Source organism: Ixodes scapularis, unplaced genomic scaffold (genome assembly GCF_016920785.2).
Source record: "Ixodes scapularis isolate PalLabHiFi unplaced genomic scaffold, ASM1692078v2 PGA_scaffold1__304_contigs__length_218370807, whole genome shotgun sequence".
Classification (NCBI taxonomy): domain Eukaryota; kingdom Metazoa; phylum Arthropoda; class Arachnida; order Ixodida; family Ixodidae; genus Ixodes; species Ixodes scapularis.
The window spans coordinates 46,629,326-46,650,994 of NW_024609846.1; the positions used below are offsets into that span (position 1 = coordinate 46,629,326).

The window sequence follows — 21,669 nt, forward strand, 5'->3', positions numbered from 1 at the left end:
TTGTCTCGCTCGATAAGTAAACAAAACACCGCATCATGGGGTCATGAATCATGACTTTACAAACAAGAAAATTTAAGTGTGGCGTTTTTTTTTTTTTTTTCACCATACAGGTTGCGAACAAGAAACAAAAAAATATTGTCCTTCGAAATCACAAGTTTTTTGTTTTATGTTGTCACTGAAATAACACCTGATTGCCAACAATATCGATACTTGGATCATGGGAAGCTTTCGTTTTTATGTTGTATTCTTTGCCTAGTTTTTATCTAGTTCCCAAACTTATTTTATTTTGGAGAGTGGAAACATAAAAACAACGGTAACTAACCATGTTGGCTTGGTATAGGCTGTTTCGCTACTAATGTTTTATTTGAAGTACAGTATCCGCACTAAAATTTGTGGTACATTTATTGACTAAAAGTTTTTTTCTACATTACGTGAGGAATCCTATATTTTGAAGATTTATTTCTTACCAACCGGCAAATCCTCTAATAACCACAGTTACCAAAATCTGGCATATTGAGCCGAACAAAAAGTGAAAACATATCAGGGCGAATAAGCCTAACCGTCTTTTTTAAATGGCTAGTTCCCGATGTTTGGAAATTAACTTTGAATTTTTATTAGTGATACAAAAACATTAATACCCAGCTGAGTGCCAATCTCCACCTGTCAGTGGCCAAGACTATGGAATGTAATATATGACAATTGAATAATTATAATTTAAAAAAAAACGTGAAACAAGCTAAACTCCGTCTAATACTACAATGTACTAAAGCCCAAAGCTACAAGCCGCCGGGTCCAATCATGAGCTTGTTAGAAACCACGTGGTAGATTTGCTCCGTCGTACGTATCAGTGCGCCAAGACGCGTCACGCGGAGGCGAACTTTTCGTCTGCTTATCGAGCCCTCCCAGCGGCTCCGTCTGCTTGTTGAGTTTTTGCTTTACTGGCACCTGCGTTCCCCGTTCTTTGTCGCAACACGAATGGTAACGACACTCAAGGAATGCCGATCGCTGACCCATCTGCGTGTGGTTTGTCCATACCGCCAACAGCCTCGTACGCGCCTCGGTGGCTGCTAGAATTGGATTGTTATGGCTGAGCCGAAATGGCTTCATGTCAATGTTGCTTGCGCGCCCTCCAACTTCTTGAAACAGCTGACATGTTTACGAAATGTGGCAGGCATAATTATGAAACTATATGGCATGTAGCTTTACTAAACCAATATAAAATGGCGCGCTATCATCACCGAGAACCATATACGTAAGATTAGTGTTCTTCGTACTCTTTGTATCAGAATTTTTTCTTGCGAACTCTTTTGCAATGCGGATGCACGCTTTTCCCAGGTAGTGTTTCAAACGCCAGCCTTCGGGGCGTAGTTCATCGTAGGGTGAGACGGGGTATAGTGAAAAACCCTGATGCTAAATATCTCCAGCGGGTGTTTTCCTTAGTTCCAAGCCAAACAATTAAACTGAGAATACTTTTTGATTATAATGCAATTTAAATGCAAAGGTGCAAGCGAGCTGGAGAAGAATTACTAAAATAAACCCCGGAGAGAGGGAGCAAGAGGGACAAAGGACAAACACAAAACTCCAAAGACTTCTTATTTTACAAATTCGGGCGCACCAAAGTGCAAAGCCTGATATCGAAGCCTGTGGAATACACAAAATATTCTCACATGAAAAGTCGCAAAGCGCCATTTCTTTTTTATATGTTAACTTATTCTATGAGTTTGCAACTTTGTTATTTTTTCTTTCTATAACAAATTAAGTCCAAATCCCCACGTTTTCAGTCAGTACATTTCCCTCGTCATCTGCTTTTTGCGATGAGCTTTTATTTTCGTAACCCTCGATAGTTTTCAGAAAGTTGATTTTCAATTTTATCAAAAGTGTACCGGGAGCCCGATATCGATAGTGATTATCGATTGTTTATTGATAGTACTATTGATATTCAACTACCGATAGTAAAATCGATAGTACTAACTATGGTACAGTATCGATCGTTTTCGACGTTATCGATAGGATTGGAAGAACTAGCGATACTATCGATAGTTCATCTTTCGATAGTTTTCCATCACTAGAGAGCTTACATGCCTGCAAGTGCCAAAAAAAACGCGAGTGCGCGCACTGCGAATTTCGACAAAAGGCGCCGCGCCGCAAGGCAGCGCGGTGCCGCAGCTCGGCCACGGCTCGCGTAGTCCGTAAACTTTTGTAGACGACCGTAGGTGGAAACGTCAGGGTTGTCACTTTTTTCTCCAATGCAATTTGCACGAACGACGTTCTGCGGATGATGGTTGTCGGTATTGACGGTAGTTGAACATATTCCAGGACAAGCCCTTCCATGACCAGCCACCCCGCCAGGAGCAGCTTGCAGGGGAATCGCCGATGGACACTTCAGTGACCAACCAGCATTCACGGACCTCTCACGTTGCGGCGCAGAACCGGACGGCCATACAGCAAGCTGTTTTGGAAGCGCACAAATGTCAGAGCACTGACTGTTCTTATCGACCCCAAGGCACTTCACCTAGGGTGTTAGCAGGTTCAATTTCACCACAATCTTGTCAAGAACTCTTGCCAGTTCGGGCGGGACGACCGGGGTTTTGCCAACGTTGGTGTTCACGTGGGATGAGTCAGCGTCGCTCTCACAGAATCTTAATCTTCTGGTGTCGCCTCCTAAGTTGCATTTCCTTTAGCTGCGGAGCACTTTTGGTGGATGCAGTCCTTACATTTCAAAACGCTACACTCAAAAAAAAAAAAAAAAAAAAACTCGTGCGTCCACTTTCCTGCACAACACTCGGAGAGCCGATCAGCGCAACTTACGGAGGCAGCTCAGCGAATGACGATGCCGAAACATATGTGTAGATCGAAAAACGCAGTCTTAGGTGTGACATTAAGCATTGGAAGCGTGACGTTTTGCATTGCTTAATGTCACAACTCAGACTGCGTTTTTCGGTCTAAACATATGTTTCGGCATCGTCATTCGCTGAGCTGCCTCCGTAAGTTGCGGTGATTGGCTGTCCGAGTGTTGTGCGGGAAAGTAGACGCACGGGCTTTTTTAGAGTGTAGAGCCTGATGCCATGAGCACATTGTATTTCTCAAGGCCTAAGCTTATGCAGCTTCAATAAAATGTGCACTTGCAGCCGCCAGTACAAGGCAGAAATTGCAGCTTGGTAACTGTGTGAACGGAGCACTTCCTACACGCAAACTTTCTTGTCGTCATTCTAAAAAAAGAAAAAAATATATTATTATTCACGGGAATACAAATTTGGAGTGACTAGCCGAAGCGGAATATCGGCATATGCAACAAAATAACCGTAAGAAAGCCACCGTTACCGAAGTCTTGTTAACAATTTCAAACTTTTCTATAAATGGTCCTTGATTTTTTTTTGCGCGCTCGCAAGATTTTCTTTTGGAATATTTTATGAAATTTCTTTCCTAGAGTACATTAAGATATAAAAAATCTACCTCCCGGCCTTTGGGTTCTTAATGGCAGCGAATGAGCCCCATGGCCTCAGAGAACAGGTTCCGAGAAAAAGTAAGAAAAAAAAAACAGTAAATATAAATGTAAGTACTCGTAACCGACACAACGCATAGTAACAACTCAAGGTAAAATCTTCCGGTTCAATGCCAGAAGTATAAAAAAAAATGAAATAAAGATGGGGCAAAGCTGCGAAACAATGAGTTTTTTTTAACCCTCTGAACATTCGCACAGCCCATCGCGAGACTCTATTCTGGATACTCTAGACTGCTCCCGAAGGCAATGGGGAATGATGGGCTAGGGTATAATTAAAATATGCCCTTTCTCGAAGGAATAAGAAAGATTAAAAAAAAGATCAGGTTATGAGGCACATTTCAAGTATGCACTAAGAATCTAAGACTGCATGCTGTGATTCTGAGCATGACGTTGTCCTGCACAGAATATAGGCACAAGTCGCATTCTTCGACCGACGCGTGACCTGTGTTCGAAAATTGAATGGGCTCTCAGTATTCCATGCGGCGCGGCAAGTGCAATGGGAAAACATGAACGCCGAGATTTTACCCATCAAAGGACTAATTGTGTCTAAGTAAAAGAACAGGGTAACCAGCCACATTGTAACATTTGATGCGGAGGTTTCTGGCAGCTCTAGTCAATCAAAAATATAATTGTTATTAAAAGATGTTTGGTGGCCACAATGCTCCGAAGGAATTTATTTTTGTGGACTTCGGAAAAAAAGTTGCATTTCGAAAGCCACATAAACAACCGCCAATGTTTGTGATGCGACGTCGTTAGGGGAGAAACGATTTTGCTAATGAAAAACTTTTAAAATTCTTAATGTTGAGGTAATACATAACTCTAGAATCTACAGCGAAATGTGGCACCACTGTATCTTCAAACGCAGACCAACCACTCGCTGTATAATCACCCAAAGTCAAGTAGACTTTTGCTTTAACTTTTTGTGGTGGTACGAAAGTACATTGTCCCAGGACGTCAAGAATCCTGAGTGAAGAACTTCTTGCGCGACCATGTCGCAAAACATCTAAAATGCTTCTCGATTAGCGAAGAGAAACCCCGTATTCTTCGTAAGTGTCGGTAAAAGCAGCATCCACCTATACTTCGTTTCAGCTTAGGCCCTGACGCAGCCGGCGCTACGAGGGACTGGGACCGATCAATTAGTCTAAAAAGCGCTAGACCCTAATTTTTTTTTTTGTTAACGATTGTTTCGACGGTAATAGAACACGTGCAGAAACATGGCGAACACCATGATGGTACCCTTTTTGACGCTGTCCGATTGGCCCCATCAACTCGTAGCGTCGGCTGCGTCTGGACTTAGGGTGAAACGAAGTATAGACGCAAGGCCGCTATGCTGGAATTTCTACAACACGCACCGCGGGCCAGAGTGCGGCACACATTTGCCAGGAGTGTTGCGTGAGCGTTCGACCGGAAGTCTTGTCCAGTCCGTGAGAACGGGACTCCCAGCCATACACTGACGCGAAGGTCGCGTGTAATTTGTGCCCCGCGAGGGACGACCGTATAGGTGATGTAGGAAATGTTTGCGAAGCGCATGTTCGTCTGCTTGTTGCGCAGGGGTTGTGTTGACGTCAGAACGACGAGCTCTTATTGGCTGATCGAAAAAAATAGTGGGTAGACCTCGAGGCATCTAGCATCGAGGTCTACCCACTATCCTTCCAGTCAAAGCCAATGAGAGCTCGGCGTCGTTCTGACGTCACCGCAACCCCTGCGCAAAAAGCAGACGACTTGCTCTCCGTATTAGTACGGCCTTTTGTCTAGTTGATGCTGCACATTGGAGAGGATGAAGGACGGTTCGCATTACACTATTTCCAAAAGGCCGAGCCATGGTCTGCCCGCCATTGCTTGATCAAGTCGTTTGGCCATGTAATGGACAGGAGGGCAGCGTCCTCGTTCGGCGTAAACTCGGATTAAATCAGCGCTTCGTGCCCAAGAAATGGCGGCGATCGATATCGCTTGATGAACTTTTGAAAAGAAAAGCTTCTGAAAAGTCTAGCGAAAAATTGCAAAGCACCACTTAAACTGTTTATAATGCAATTAAATCCAAAGATGCAAGCGGGCTGGACAAGAATGCTGAATGTAATCCCTGGAGAAGGTGAACAAGAGGGACAAAGCACAAACACAGCTAGGTGACTGGGGCGCGGCCGAAAAAATCCGCCTGGTATGGGTATCGAACCCGGGACCTTCCATTTCCAGTGGTGCGCTCTACCAACTGAGCCAACCAGGGGTTAGACGTCAGTTGATCAGACAGGTGTTATCCGCCGCCACTAGTCGAACACCAACAAAGGTAAAAGGCTTGCATGTGCGATTGACAGTGAGAGCTGTCCCGTTGTTGAAACATATGTGCTCGAGGAAACTGGCGTTTTGTCGACGCGCTTTAAAATATTGCCTTTAGGAGCCTCGTTTTTTAGCATAGTAGTTGTCGAAGATGTGATTAGAAAATGTGCAAAAAAAAAAAAGAAGCTTACGCAATAAATAAACAAAAATTCAACAACACAAAGACGCATCCAGACGTGAAAAACAAGTAGGTGCTATATCAGAACTATGTACCGTATCACGCGGCTTCCCAGTCTTGTGATATCGCCGGTTACAGAAAAAACTGCTGGAACGCAGCCAGTGCATCGCGCGAGATAAAGGTGGGCGGCTGTGGGCGTCAGTCGTATCCCAACCTCCTGGCTCTGCAGATCCCAAGATCGCAGGTATGTACTCCACGTCCGTAGACACCTACGAAGTTCGAAGTATTTTATGCCTTCTAAGAAAGTGTTGGCGTGAAACTACCGTATTCTTCGGTCTATGAGTCGCACCGTTGTATAAGGCGGACCTCTATATAAAGGGCCGTTATCCCGAAAAGCTGGGTATGTCTTCGTAAATGTCGCCCCTCCTTGTATGGTCGTCTGAGTTGCAGCCGCGCCTGTGCCACCCAGGGTGTCGAACCGGAACAAAACCGAACCGAAAACCAGAACCGAACCGTTATTTTTAGCCGAACCGGAACTGAACCGAACCGAAATCTTCGCTGCCATCTTATTTTACCGGAACCGAACCGAAACAATATAACGGTAACCGGTTCAAAATGGTTTACGTTATTTTCGTTTTGTTTTGTTAGTATCACGAAATTAATACTGTATATGGGAATAAACATTGGCAGTTGTATTGGCACTATGATTAATCATGTGTCACGTTGTCACGTGACGTCATGGTGTCAATACATGTTCTCAAGTAATGTCACGTGACCTGTGACGTCATATGACTCACTGCGTCAAATCGATCAAATTCGAGGAACTCACTAGATGTATTAACCTTGTTGACCGCGTGACTTAACATGATATCACGATTTCGCACCAAGAGTCACGTGACACTATGGCGTAAGCAATTTTCATAACCCCGAGTCGAGTGCTCGGGTTCATGACAACCAGCATCGCGAAACAATCGGGTAACGGCTCGTGTTAAATTAAATATGATAATTGTCCAACTCTAATAATGCCTCAAGCTTAACCCAAGCTTTTGCTTTCCAAGCCCTAGCGCATGACTATGATGAACACTGACGGTATATAAATAGCGTCAGATCACCATCGAGCTGAGTAGGGGATCGAGAGCTGTCTCTTTTCTTTCTTTTTTCTGCATCTGCTATTGCGCGGAGGAGAAAACTAATGAATGTTTTCTCAAGCTTTCAACGTCAAGGGTTACTTCTTAAGAGTATACACTAAAACTACAAAAAAAATGTTGCACGACCAGTTTTACATCATTGAGGCACCCAAACATTTTAACGTTGTTGCTGAACTGAATCCGAAAGATGTCCCTGACTATAGAAGTATCGAAATGACTAAATGCGACATAATAATATGGCGTTACATAGAACTACATGCGTGTACGAAACGAATACTTGAAAAAAATAAAAAATGAAAATCCTATTGGCTTGAGAGGGACAGCCGAACGTTGGCAGTCGCTCTAAGTCTTACACAAGCGTCGTACTCAAGTTTTTGCCCAAGTTTCGACCACCTCTGTATTTTGCTTAAAAGAACCATAAAATATTTCTAAAGATTAACTAACTGCTACTTAAAATCACTCCCTAACATTAATAACTGAATAAACTTGGCTTTGCTCTCCTTTCTGGGCAATGGCAGTCGCCAAAAAATTAGAGAAATATAAGCATCGTTCATCCCCTATACTCGGAGCCGGAAGCGGCCACGTGGCCTGGTGCCTATCCTATGCCGCCAACGTTAATCATACCCCTGCGCTGAAGTTTGAAAGGAGGAAAATGCGTGTTGAGCACCAAATATTGTTAAAGTTCGGCTATTCTCATCACCGCAGTGGTTGCACACGAGCCACTACCTAAGTGTCCGCCGAGGCATTGATTGTTACGAGCCGATTTACAATGTTCACGCAGTTTTCGCGTCCAATCCATGAGCTGCGCTTGACTGTCGTCAGGCGGGTGGTTTTGATCCCACAATTAAGACATCAATCTCTGCGAAGGCAAGACTAAAAGGAATAGTCTCATTTTGTCTTCGCAATAGACCCTTTTCAAAAGTGCATCGAGCAACATTGTTCGGTCACCATTGCTTACTCACGAAGCGCGTGATTGGCTCCGAGTCCTCGCCGAACGGTGACGTCAGCGCTCGTTATCAACACGAGCTCAGCCGAGTTGACGCCGAACGCTGACGTCACCCTCGTGTCCAATACATGCTCAGAGTAGGTCAGCAAGCAACGGCAACCAGTCGTTGGTGCGGACTTATGAAAAGGGTCTATATTTCACCGCGACAAAGAAGCTTCTGAATCAATACAGGCCCGTGCGAATATATTTGGGCCAGACTGGGAACTGTATACGCCTCTAAAAAAGCATGAACATTCCAACCCAATATTGTTTTATGACCCTTCTAAACGTCACGGTGTGCAAAATAAAAGCAATGGCGGGTTGTTGTTAACAAGTGACAAATAAAATTGTCGAATTAGCGCACCCCAACGGAGGAAGCAGTTCCTCAGGAATACAAAATATTCCCTGGAGGAGCAACAAAATAAATAAATAAAAAAAAAAAAACGACGTGTTTGTGTGTGCGTGGGGGGAGGGGGGGGGGGTTGAAGGGGGGGGGGGGGAGTTAGTTGGCAAAAGTAACTGTGTTGTAACGGTTCCTCTTCCTCGTATCTTCGACGATGACCAAAAAGCGTGTCCCCGGAAACTACTTTGTTTGCAGAGACACTCTTGCCAAAAAACACGTTTTTTCTCCTGCCAGACGCTCGCGTCGTTCCTCACGACAACGAACTAAGAATAATAATACGTGCTTTTCAAATACTTGGCTTTCACCGAGCTTGAACCTCCTGCAGCGTGCATTTTGCACCATTGAATTTCTCTCAGCAAGAAGAAATCACAATGACCACCGGCATATAGAGTGATAACGTCACGTGGATACCATGTTAAACAGTTAAGCTTTCTGATGGCATGCGATGTTTGCAACACTAGCAATAGATTTTCAAATTGTAAAGTTGTTCAGTATTTACAGCAGTTTGTGATAATATACGGCAGCCTAGAGGAATATTAGAGCCCATGACTATTGAAGCGTAGTGTTCTAAAATGAGGGCCCAAAACAAGTGCAGGTAGAACCGAATATAATATTAGCGTCCCGAGGCAGTATTTTGCGAAGTTTCGAGCTCATGCAAGCTGATAAAATGTGATTTATATTAAGACTTTTTAAAAAATCTTTGTCTATCGCGCTATTTATGCATAATGAGGAATTTCATTGAATGCGTCTTTTTGCATCTCTTTTTGCTGTAAAGCGTTCTGTAAGGAATTATTTAAAAAATTACCATTAATTTTCTCTCTCTTTTTTTACATCTTGTGTATTTGTCTTCCGATCTATCATGTGAGCACAGAATCCTTTTTGGCATACCCTCCAACCCGATGTTTCACACTGCCAATCAGCGAACAAAAAACATGTTTAGGCAGACTCAGCAGCTCGCGTAGCTTTGAGTATCGTGCTTCCGTGTCGGTCTCAAGCGGTTATGTAAACTTTATAAAGTAAAATTTATTGATCGATATAAAAATATGTTTAACTACTAACTGAATATTTTAAAACATAAATAAAGGGCCGATCACCCTAAAACAATGCATCCCCCCCCCCAAAAAAAAAAAAATGTATATATATATATATCTTGGGGCAGAGTAGACTGTAGGCGTATTTTATTGAAAGTACAAGCCACCGAGGGTCAAAGAAACTAGGAAGGTTTAATTCAACATTTATAATAACTTATACATGTGGAATTAAACCTTCCAAGTTTGTTTGACCCTCGGTGGCTTCTACTTTTATATATATATGAATATATATATATATATATATATGTTATTGCCTATTTTATGTGGTGAACTATGAACATTACGTTTATGTGTCTGTGGGCTGGACAAAAACAAAGTAAACAGTGGCGAGCGGTGGAACTATGGCGCTTACGCACGCAGACCGTCAGAAAGTGACCAATAAAGCAGCTGCCATGTCATGTCGAGTAGAAAATGAAATACTACTTCGTTTTATTTAAAAAAGAAATACAGACTTGGAGGACGCATAAGCTTCGCCTTTAAAAGTGGAACGCGATAGCGTTAACGGGTCTTGTATGCATCGCCTTCTGATTTGCCGTGCAATCGTGCCTCGCTTGGCCTAGACAGGAGCGTGTCTGACTCGCAACCGAAGTGAAATTACATGTCATGTTACATGTCATGTCATTACATCTCATGTTTTAATCACTTTCATTCAGCGCGTGATGTCACATTTCACGTGAGCATGGTGGGCCGTTTGAAATTCTTGCGAGGGCATGTAGCTGTGACGTCATGACCCTATCGATTAATCAGGATTTTCCAGTCACGCCACCGACATCGACTTTTCCGCAACATCAGCTCCTTAGAGCTATAACGTTAAAATCATCATTTAGCAAGGGTGATGGTCATTTGAAAATTAAATTGACCGGCATGTTGTCAAGAACAAACCTCAACAGGCACGTATATGCCAGCTTATTTTGTATAAGAAAATGCTCACTTGAGCAAGCGCTATTTTGGGCCAGATTCGATCTGGTTGCGAAGGCGCCTATAAATTAGAGTGAACAATTTCTATTACTCCTTTCTGCATGATTAGTCGCATGCTTCGCGGTGCTGAGTGTAAACAATGTTTGGTTAGAAACACAAGCATTGTGATTGAAGCTTGGTGTTTCTATAAAAAATAGACTGAAAAGAATTTTCCTAAAACTTTCGTGACATTTTGAAAATGTCACGGTTTTCAGCACAGTTGTGTCGTCCTTATTTCTATATATATATATATATATATATATATATATATATATATATATATTTCGAAACGTATTTTGTAAACCACATTTCATTATATATATGGCCAAGAGGTGCCCATTTTATGATAGTATGTGCTGTAATTAGTTCCTGAGTTCAAGGACACGGTCATTATTTAACGTTTAATACTGCGACACAACGTTGTACCAAAAGCATTTTACGCGACCTACCACACTTCGCGACAACATTTTATACCGTGTAAATAGATCAGCTTGAACTTCAGAATTTTACTTAAACACGAAGAAAGAAATAGAAGAGACAGTATGGTTCTAAGTTTCAAAGCTGATTTTTTTACAGGTATGTACCGACAAGCAGAACTCTGTACTGTTGTACACACATATTTTGGTTCAGGCAAAATATATGTGACTGGTAAACAGAGTGATGTTGAGTCGTTTGAACACAACGTTATGTACGTTAATGTAGATTTTCTTCTACTCTTGCGTCGAAACTAAATAACTGAATTTTATATGTTTGGTACCTCAAAACAAAAGTGAATTGCACGGACGATAGACAAAAACTGTATAGTTAATCGTTTCACGGCGTAAATAGTGTCAAAACTATTACCAAAACAACGCGGAAAATATAGTCTGAATTTTGCGGTTCGAACCAGTTCGAACCGGTTTGAACCGGTTTGAACGGTTATTTTTTGCTCCCCGGAACAGAAACGGAACCGAACCTAAAGCCGTGAACCCGAACCAGAACCGAACCGATAAAAATTTCGGTTTGACACTTTGATGCCACTACACTTCAGGCCGCCTTCGTACAGCCAAAAGAGCAGGCCATCGGCGGGAGCTTTACAGTTCCCATTTTGTTGTAAGTGTTGATACGGCCAACATCTTGCAGAAATAAGGTTCGTACTTACAAAAAAAAAGGCATATAATTTGCACTGTCGTTTACGACGCACCGACAAAGACTTAGAAACACAAAAACGCAACAAGGAAGTTACGGTCTGCTTATGCGGACAATGCAAATAAGAGTTCCGATCACTAGGTCCGTTATGTCGAATGACGGGAGACACGATACTAGTGCATTCTGTATGTAACCAAGACGTAACCATGTTTTTTGGGAACTTGCCACATTGCACCAAAAGCAAATCTCGGCTAAAGTGCAGTCGCCTGGCGGACCGCCTCGGCGACTTGCTTTCCAACAGGCAGAACACATTCTGCCTCACTGCCTGGCGAACGCGCAAACACTATCCAAGTCTAGTTTTGTTGCTCTTTTCATGTAGAGGAGGCCGTCACTGCAAGGTCATTCCCTTATGTTTTTGTGTGTTCGACAGTCTGAATGGCTACAGGTTGAGAGCCGGTAGTGACAGTGACTGAAATAATAGACCCTGTTCAAACGCTCATGAGGCAACATTGGCGGTCGCTATTCCTTACACACGAAGTGCGTGATTGGATTCGAGTTCTCGATTGCTTTTCAATAAAGGCAGCAGTTGAAGTAGCTCAATTTATCTTGCCAGACTTCGTGTTTAATTTTATTGATGCATGCTCACTAAATAGAATCGATTCAGACAATTTCTGGCCTATAGGTGTTGGCTGAGAATGCAGAAGTCAAGAAAAGCTATCTTTCTTTAATTCATGCTACGCGAAAAATATGTATAAACAAAACAACCAGAACTAGGTATCTAACGATCTGCAAAGTATACAGCTAGCGAAAATATAATTAAACCAGCTTTGACACTAAAGTGCAGAGGAAATTATCCCAGAACATACCTCTCTTTCTTAATAATATTATGCAAGTTGAGGTAGACAATTATTATTCTAAAACAGCAAACCCAAATAAAACTAAAGAAGCGAGACTGTGTAAGTACCTGACCAATACCAAACTGCATTTGCGCTTCGAAACGCTCTTGCCAGTCGCGCAAGTCACGGTTTTTCACATGGGTGTGACATTGTGTGTTCGACAATCTAAATGACTACAGGTTGACAGCCGCTAGTGACAAACTGAATGAATAGACCCGATTCAGAAGTACATTGGCAGTGGCCAATTTTTAGATCGAAGCGTGTGATTGGACCGGAGTCGTGGCCCAACCCTGACGCAGTCCTCCTGTACAGTGCATGCTGGGAGCGTCTGATTAAGCAATCGCGGACAGGGGTTGACCCGGACTTTTGAAAAGGGTCCTTACCCCAAGAATTGTTTTCCGCCTAACATGTTATCAGACTGCTATTCGCTCGGTGACAAAAGGAGTTTACCCGTAACAGTAAGAGATAAGGCATCTGCTGTTTGTATGACTTCTGCGTTGCATTGGTTTTCTATTGTTTTTTTACATTTGGTGTAAAACAGGATAGCACCGACTGTACTAGCAACAGATCTTACAGTACCGTGGTGATCAGCTGCGCTAACACTATGCTAATTTGAAGCTGCGTCCTTGTAGGCTGAATATACGCCATATTAGTTGTATGTCTTGAAACAGCTTGAGATGCCTGAAGTCGTGTGTACATATAAATTATTAAAACTAACCTTGCATTTTCCTTTTCTAAAGCATGAAGTTTACACTTTTTTATAAACTAACAAACGTGATATTTTATTTCAATAAAAGAATAATAGAGGGGCCTCACAACTATCAAATCTAGTTTCAAGAACACATGCGGCCTTCTCGATCCCGTATTATTTGTGAAACTTGTAGATCACTTTGACGCAACTTTCATACAGCGTTGCCCACAAATCAGAGTTGGATTGTTCGAAGCTAAAGGCGGAGCTTCAAGTCTCTGCTTAAGGATGAACTATCTGGACAATGTTTTACCTTGTTACTATTTTAGTTACAACTAACATATTTCTCCTGCATCAAGTCAACCTAGGAATTATTAGACTAACAGCTGTAAAGGTTTTCTACAAACTGGTATCCGAAAAAGTTTTAATCAAATAGGCATCAGTTAAAGTTTCAGAAAGAAAAAGAGAAAGAGGGAAACAAAAGCTTATCTTTTGTCTTCAAATAGCATCACTAACAGTTTTTTCCCTAACAATATGATGCTAAAAATAAAGACTTTACGATCTCTTTTTACGCAAGAAGTGTCAATATGAGAAGCTTGTCAATGTACCTCAAAATTATTTTTTTTTTAATTTTTTATAAAACCTGGATCTTCCCTGCCTGTTTTAATTGGAACGAGTGTCGTACCGGACCGCTTTCGTGTATCACTTTAGCGGGATGCACGTTAACCACTTCCGACTGGAGGTCGTAGTGCACTGCCTATATTTATGATATTAGCGGACAGATCTGACGCCCTTTGGCGCAAACTGACCTTCCTCTATATTCCGATTAACTTTCACGCAACACCTTTCTGCGAAAAAAAGGTGCTTCTTTTTTTCGCTGGCGAATTGCAAACTGTACGTCCTGGGGTGTACAGTGACTTTGTAAGAGCATGGTCTTTGAATTAAAAGGATAACCTATTGAAGGTGGACAACATCTGAGTGCCATAGTAGGTTTCAGTGGGCGCGAAAGACACGACGCAAAAGATGCACTAAAAAGTGGTCGGAAGTAAAAAAAGGAACAAGAATTACAAACACCATGGTAGACCCTAAAACTGGGGTAGAACAAAGTTACAGCACAAAGAAATACAAAAACTAAGTGAGAATGACAGCGTCAATAACTCGGCTCAGAAATAGGGGAAAAAACAATTTGCCGGCAGAGCGCACATTTGTGAGACCTAACAAAAGAAAACTAATTGTATGAGGCAAAACGAAACATTTTGGCGTTTCTATATTTTAGTGTCCACACTATTATCTGTTTAAAGGGTTACTGAAGGAAGATATGAAAATGATGGACGTCAACATTCTGAGACACAAAACTAAAAATGGGGATGATAACCCTTATCTTTATTTGTACCTTTTCACTGTGTGCTTGGTGCTTAGCTGAACTTCAAAAACTATGTGCATCGCTGCCAAAGGCACAGTCTTGATCGGGCAAGGAAGGCCTCTTTATGAAGCAGCACCTTACCTGTCGTGCCTTTCACAACAGTGTGTGGTATTCTTCGGGAGCTGTGTACGTCGCCATGTTAAGAAGTAAAAAAACGACAAAGATGTGCCCGCCTGACATTTAAATGTAGTTTTGGAACAGGTTACTAACGGCCATAAATCATGTTCAAACTGTAATATTTTTACTCTTTCACAAAACATTTTTCTACAGAATACCCTTAAAATAGTCAAGAATAAAGTTGTGCTGTGTGCGCTTCCAGTAATTACAGCGTTCGGTATTACACCATTTTCACTCTCTCCTAATACTATCAAGTAGCAGTAATAAAAATTAGGGGTGTGCGAATACCGAATAGTAGTTTTCGAATCGAATACCGAATCGAATCAAGAAAAAAAAGCCGAATATCGAATCGAATATCGAATAGTGATTTTATTTGTAGGAATTCTTCAAAGTGTGCTGCGAATGAGATTATTATATGTGCAGAGTATGCACCTGTTGCAGAATATGCATCTTGTGCAGAACAAAAGCTAAAATGTAAAAAAATTCTGGTGAAAAAAAAAAAAGCAGTTGCTGTTGGATGTTGGGCACTAAATATCAAATTTTATGGCACAAATATAATCTATCTTCCCTAAACGTCACAAAAAACCCGAAGTTACAGCCACGCATGTCTTTTTTAAGCCCAACCTAACACCGCGACTTTTTTTTTTTATAAATGTTTGCATATATCAGAAAAGGGGCATTTTGCGATATTTGGTTTTCATTTTAAGGAAGAAAAAGGGCACCCGGGATGTTATTTCACGTAAATAAACAGATAGGTGTTAAAACTCAGTAAACAGGCTTAAACAATATAATCTGAAGTAAGAAAAAAAAACGCGGTTAGGTGGCGCAAGACACCGCCCAACTGCCGCTATGCATCCATTTTTCCGTCTATCTATCCTGTTTTAGAGAGCCTTGATTTAAAAGGGGGAGCAAGCGAAACTGAAACCACGGAGACGGCTCCAGTGCAGATAGGTCGTAAGTGCGCATGTGTTGTGTTGTCGCGAGGAAAAAGGCGAGCAAACAGAAGGGCAACGACGCCTACTCTCCCTGCCCTGCCTGCCTGCCCGATCCCGATCGACGCTTTCGTTTTTTCGTCACCTTCTCGCAGTTCGTAAGTCCAACGCGGCTATCGAACGGTTGGAAACCCTCTCAAATCTTGGCACACTATTTTCCCGTTCCGTTTCGTTCCGAATCAGAATTTGTGGCTTGAGGTTCCAAAAGAACGACGACGATAACTCGGCTGGTTTTATCGGCGTGTTAACGTGGTTTTCTTTCTGTGATCGTGCAGTCGCCGATTTCTGTGAGTGCGGCAAGTGTGTTTTACATCGGTGCTTCAATTTGAAACGAGGGGCTTTACTCGTGAAAAGAATTAGGCATGGCGCGGGATTTCGGCCTTCCAACAATTCCTCTCTGTAAGCGGCGCAAACGGGATGTTTCGGTTGTGATTCAAGGGTAGGTTGTATCACGATCGTGAGTAAATCTGCGTACTATAAAGTTCGTGGCGTTCGTTACTTTTCTTTTTACTAACCTGTGCGTTAGATTTTTGTGGAATGGTAGGACCAAGAGCTGTTTTTCGCATGGTTTGTCTAACAACACGGCGCTTACATAGGGGGGGGGGGGGGGGGGGGAGGGGGGAAGAAACGGCTTTTTTTTTGTCAGCTCCGCGGTGACCGCGCGTCTTTGGCCGAATATATCGAATATTCGAGTGACCGAATACTAGGAATTCGATTCGCGAATCGAATTATTCGGGAACTTTCTATTCGATTCGAATTCGTATATTCGAGTATTCGCACACCCCTACTAAAAATCGTTTCTTCTTAGGAGTATGGAGGTAAGGGAAGGAATCAATGGCAGCCCTAGACTCCCGGTAGGGGGGTGGGAGATTGATATGTACATTTCTAAGCCAGCGTCGTGAATAAAACCGAAGACCGTGCGTACAGTTCTGCCTGGAAGGCCGGTGTAAAGACCCATTCCGCCATGAAACTATTCCGCCTATCATAAACTTCGTCCGTGTTGTCTCAAGGCCATCGCAGCCCCATACTAGGTGACCTATTTTGACCGCATGTTGGGGGTCCTCGCATGCCGGTGGCGTCTCCACAAAATATCCGCGATGCTCTTGTGTTTGGCGTGTAAGCGCTATTGGTTCTAAAATCAAGGTTCTTTCATTCTCCAGGTTTCTTCCAGGCATCGGACAACAACCTTTAACAGGATACCTTGACCCCTTGAAGATGAGGTCCACCTTCATATCCGGATTCTCGGACACTCTGGATTGGAGGCCCCTGTACTTCCAAGAGTTCTCCGTTGCGCACAGCGCATGCTCCCTGTGTGACCTGGTGTCGAGAAATGTTGTCCGATTGCCCTGTGACCACACACTCTGCTCGGAATGTCACGAGGAGTCCCAGAGGCAAGGGAGTACTTGTCCGCTGGATGAAGAATCCTTTGCCGACAATAAGACTGTTCACCTTGATATCTCGGAAGGCTACATTCTCAAGCGTACGGTAAGTAAACCTAAAACAAAAAAAGAGTTGCAGCAATTATAGATATAGACTTGGAACTTTACAAGCCCTTCAACACTGCAATTTTTTTTCCTGTTTTTTATTGCCAGGATTTCGTGTTTTAGGAGTTTATCTCTCGTGAAATTTCGAGGGTGTTTTTCGGACTTTATTTATTGCCGACTATTCGGAATTTATCGGAGTTTATGTTTGTTAAATTACCAATTTTCTGAAGTAGGAAGTATAATTTTACTGTGTTCCTAAATTTTCAAAATTGAAACTAAAAATATATATTAACTGGCGGGTATAACTCTGCCCTAGATTCGTGAGAACGCGCGTGTACCATGTGACATTGGCACCCTTAACATTAGTAGTACTACCGTAAGCTCCTGACGGATAGCCCACCTATAATCGAGAAAAAAGTTGGTGAAAATAAGTAGCGAACAAACTTTCGATGTGCGCCCAAGAAAATTTTCAAAATTGCTATTTTTATATCTTGGTTTTTTGTCACTTGTTATGCCGGCAATGGGGAATGAAGCAAAGATGCCTGTACTTCCCAGTCAGGACTATTCGCTTAAATCCCGCCATAGCTAACTAGACGCATTTACGCCAAGGTCGTTATTCATCCCTAAACCACGATTACTAGGAGTGGGCTATTTTTCGGAGTTTAAAAGAAAATAGCGAATTAGGGTGGGTTACCTTTCGTGGGGAGGCTATCTCTTGGCATTTTAGGGTAACTGTCTCACGATAAAACTGTAAGTAAAAGTATATCGAAGTTTATTTTTGTTAGATTCTCAATTCTCCAAAGTAGGAAGTATATTATTGCTCTGTGTCCAACCTTTCAAAATTGAAAATAAGATATATATTATTCGTGGGTATAACTCTGCCTTAGATTAATAAGCACGTGTACCATGTGATATTGGTGCTTTTGCCATTAGTAGTACTAGTAACTGTCCCACGACAAAACTTTAAAAAGACACATTAAAATCACTGAACTCCTTCACGTGGGCGCTAGAAGGCTTCTTTTTCTTCATTCAATACCGCAACTTCTCCCTGGAGTTGCGGGGGGTGGAGTGATTAGGTAGAAGCCTCAGCTGTCCCTCTTATGACATGTAAAGTCTCGTTCTCACAGGTGCGTCGACTGCGTTGCACTGCTTTGCGTCGTGCCGTACAGCGCCTCTCCAATGGCTGGTCGTAAGGGTCGCTATAGTAATAGCTCGACGTAAACAGTCTTAACAAGACGCAAGTGGATGCAGTCGCACTCCAACGCAACTGTGCAAACGAAAGTGAACTTTTGTTTTTTGGCCGCCGTGTCCTTTAAATTATGAATTTTTCGGATAAATCCGAAGTCAAAAAGCTTTTACCGGCGAGCGTTTTTTTTTTTTGTTTGTTTTTGTTTCCGGACTTTATCGGATTTGTCCAAAACACGCAACACTTTTTATAGCCCACTTTTATTTAATAAAAAAAAAACATTGCATGTCAAGTATTCACTATATTTTTGACAACACGTAAAAGATATATATATATATATTTTGTTATATCCTCCTCACCGTTTTCAGCAATCAATGTGACCAACTCTCCAAATTTTATCAGCTACGCCTCCTGTCTCCAACTTGGATATTAGCCTCATGTGCCAGCCTTTCTTTTTTCAGGTTATAATTACAAATGTCTTCACCTCTTTTTTTTTTCATAGGTAGCCTGTGGCAATGCACCCAATGGTTGCGACTTCATAGGTCAAGCTTCCGGACTCCTGGATCACTACAAGCAGTGCTCGTTTCACGTCGTGCCTTGTCCCAAATGCCAATCATCAGTGCTAAGGACTGAGCTCGTGGGTCACTGTAAAGACGGCTGCAGTTCTGCATCCACTACACCCGTGCCCATTCCTTATTTTATTAACGTGAATTAGGATAATTTAGAAATTATAAGCAGTGAACTGAAAAGAGAGATGTTCAAGATATCCGAAAATCTCTCTTGTCTTCAAACCAGCCTCAACCAGTGGTTTGAGGAAGTCCGTACATTGGAGAAAAGCACAAACAAGGAACTGAAGGACACAGCACTCAAGATCTCTGACCATCTCTCCGGTCTGCACACCAGTGTGGAACAGTGCCGGGAAGATGTGGAAGGGTGCCGGGAAGATGCGAGGGAAGCTGCCAGAAAGACCAACGAGCAGTTGGAAGCTCAATCGTCGATTCTTTCCGAGCAGTTGGTCAGAATCGAAACTCAAGGTTTTGCTGCAGCAAACAAAGAACTAAAAGTTGCCATTGAAGACACAGTGAAGACGCACATGGCTGAGGAGTTACGTGCACAATACGAAGAACTTATGAATGTTACGAAGAGTGTATCCGCTTGCGTGCTTGGATTTTGCGGAGCCAAGGAACTTCACTGGTACTTGAAAGGCTGGAAAGACTTAAAAAAGAGTGCATTAGACACAGGGTCTGTGGTCACTGACAGCCCCTTACAGTATGTATGCGGCTATAATGTGTGCATCTTTATCCACGTTACAGAATACAAGGGGCAGGCGTGGTTATGGATGAATATGCGTATCCATCCAGGTGTCAACGATTCAAAGCTGGAATGGCCCTTCAGCAAGACTTACATGCTCGGTGTCATTCATCCCAAAGACAAAGCAAAAAGAGAGATTCATGTAGTCAATGCAAGTAAATATTCCTACAGTGACAGCTTCCAGATGCCAAAACTAAACGGTAATCCTGACAATGGACTCTGTTTTTCCAGTACCGCTAACACGCTCGAAAAAGAAGGGTTTGTAAATGAGGATTCACTTCACTGTTTTCTCCAAGTTGAGCTGTAATGTCCTTTTCGGATAGGTTAATAATTTATTATCGAGAGGAGCAAAAAATGTACTACTGCCTGAAGAAAACCGCTTACCTGATCCCAATAAATATAAAACGGATAAAAGGACTCTTTCTCCTCGTTCTTTAAAAAAAAAGAAAAGAAAACGCGTCCCGAGTACGCGACACACTCGTTTCGGTGTATTTACCTGCAGAAAACATGAATTCTTTTTGTACGCACTGTAACTAACACTGATCATCTCATTGCAGCTACAAGTGTAATATAAAAGATGGAACTTCTCTTTACGACAGGCCGCCACAGTAAGCCGGCATCCAATCGAAGCCGCAGTGTATCTATTATTGTATATTGTATATTAGCATAAAACTCCGCTCTATTTTAGCTTCTTTTTAACTCTTCACTTTCCTTAGTGAGGGCAAGGAATGCCGCAACTGCAAAATTACGTTGTGACTCTCTGAATATGTATTAAACTGTCCAAAAATCTACGGCATGCAAAAATTCAACAGTCTCTGCTACTTTGGTGGGCAATAAGCCTCACATCGTCATATATATTACGAGATTTGCTGTTTTTTTTTTTTTTTTTTTTTTTATATTGAGCTTGGTATTTCATTAAAGGGCACCTTTGCGAGTGCGTCGGGTGGTGGATATCCCCCACTAGCCGTCTGCTACGTAGATTCCGCTGTAGTGATAATATCTATACTCTTCCAGATAACATGGTTTAAAGCAGGGGTCGGCAAACGTTTGCAGTGGCGGGCCGACTCCTCACGAAACCGACACAAAGAGGGCCGGAGGGGAAGTTGTATGTGTGGAAAGGGAAGGGGGATGGAAACAAGTAAAGAAAAAGACACACACAAAAAAAAAAGACACTGGCCTGAATTCGCGTTAAGGACTGCCCAAAGAATTCCGATGAACCCGCAGAGCTCGGCTCCTTGAACGCTGCATTCTTGATTGAGCAGTGACCTTTTGAGTAGCTCGATTCGAAACTTTCACGACCTATAGAGGGCGGACTGGTGCCTATCAAAATCGCTGTCATCTCGATGATCGTCGCATAGAGTTATTATAACAAACGCTAGAGGCTCAGCTGGCGCTAGTACATGTCTACGGGACTTCCGGTTGCAAATTGAAGCAGACAGCATGCAGTCTACTTTTCCTGTCTTCCTGAGTATTCCTACGGGAAAACGCGTGTGAATTTTGCATCGTCGCCGGAAAATAACATTAATAACTTTTGTTATTTTGGTTGTACCGGATAGTATGTACCTTTATTAATATTGTGAAAGTGTAATTGGTTTAGTTACAGCATTTTTCTTTTACCACTGAACGATGTTAAACTTCGCTATATTTCAGGCACAAACCTCTGCTTCATGGCAGATATGTAAAAACGAGCGACGATTGTTAGCAAAATAATAATCGAAAGGAATTTAGAGTGTGTTCAAAGTTCGGCCAGCATTCCGCCGTTGGTGCTTATATATTGCTAATATGCCTGTCCTCTCACTATATGAAAATGACCCCGTCGTGCATCTTTACGAGTGGTTAAAAAAACATTCCAAACGTAAAGAATAAAGTATGTGGGCTACGAAAGGTGTTTTTTGTTATTATTACCTAC

General features: G+C 42.3%; 1 pseudogene; it reads left to right on the plus strand.

The window, feature by feature from the left end:
- Positions 1 to 6,108: 6,108 nt before the first annotated feature.
- On the plus strand, positions 6,109 to 20,174 carry LOC115323574 (annotated as a pseudogene).
- The last annotated feature ends 1,495 nt before the right edge of the window (positions 20,175 to 21,669 follow it).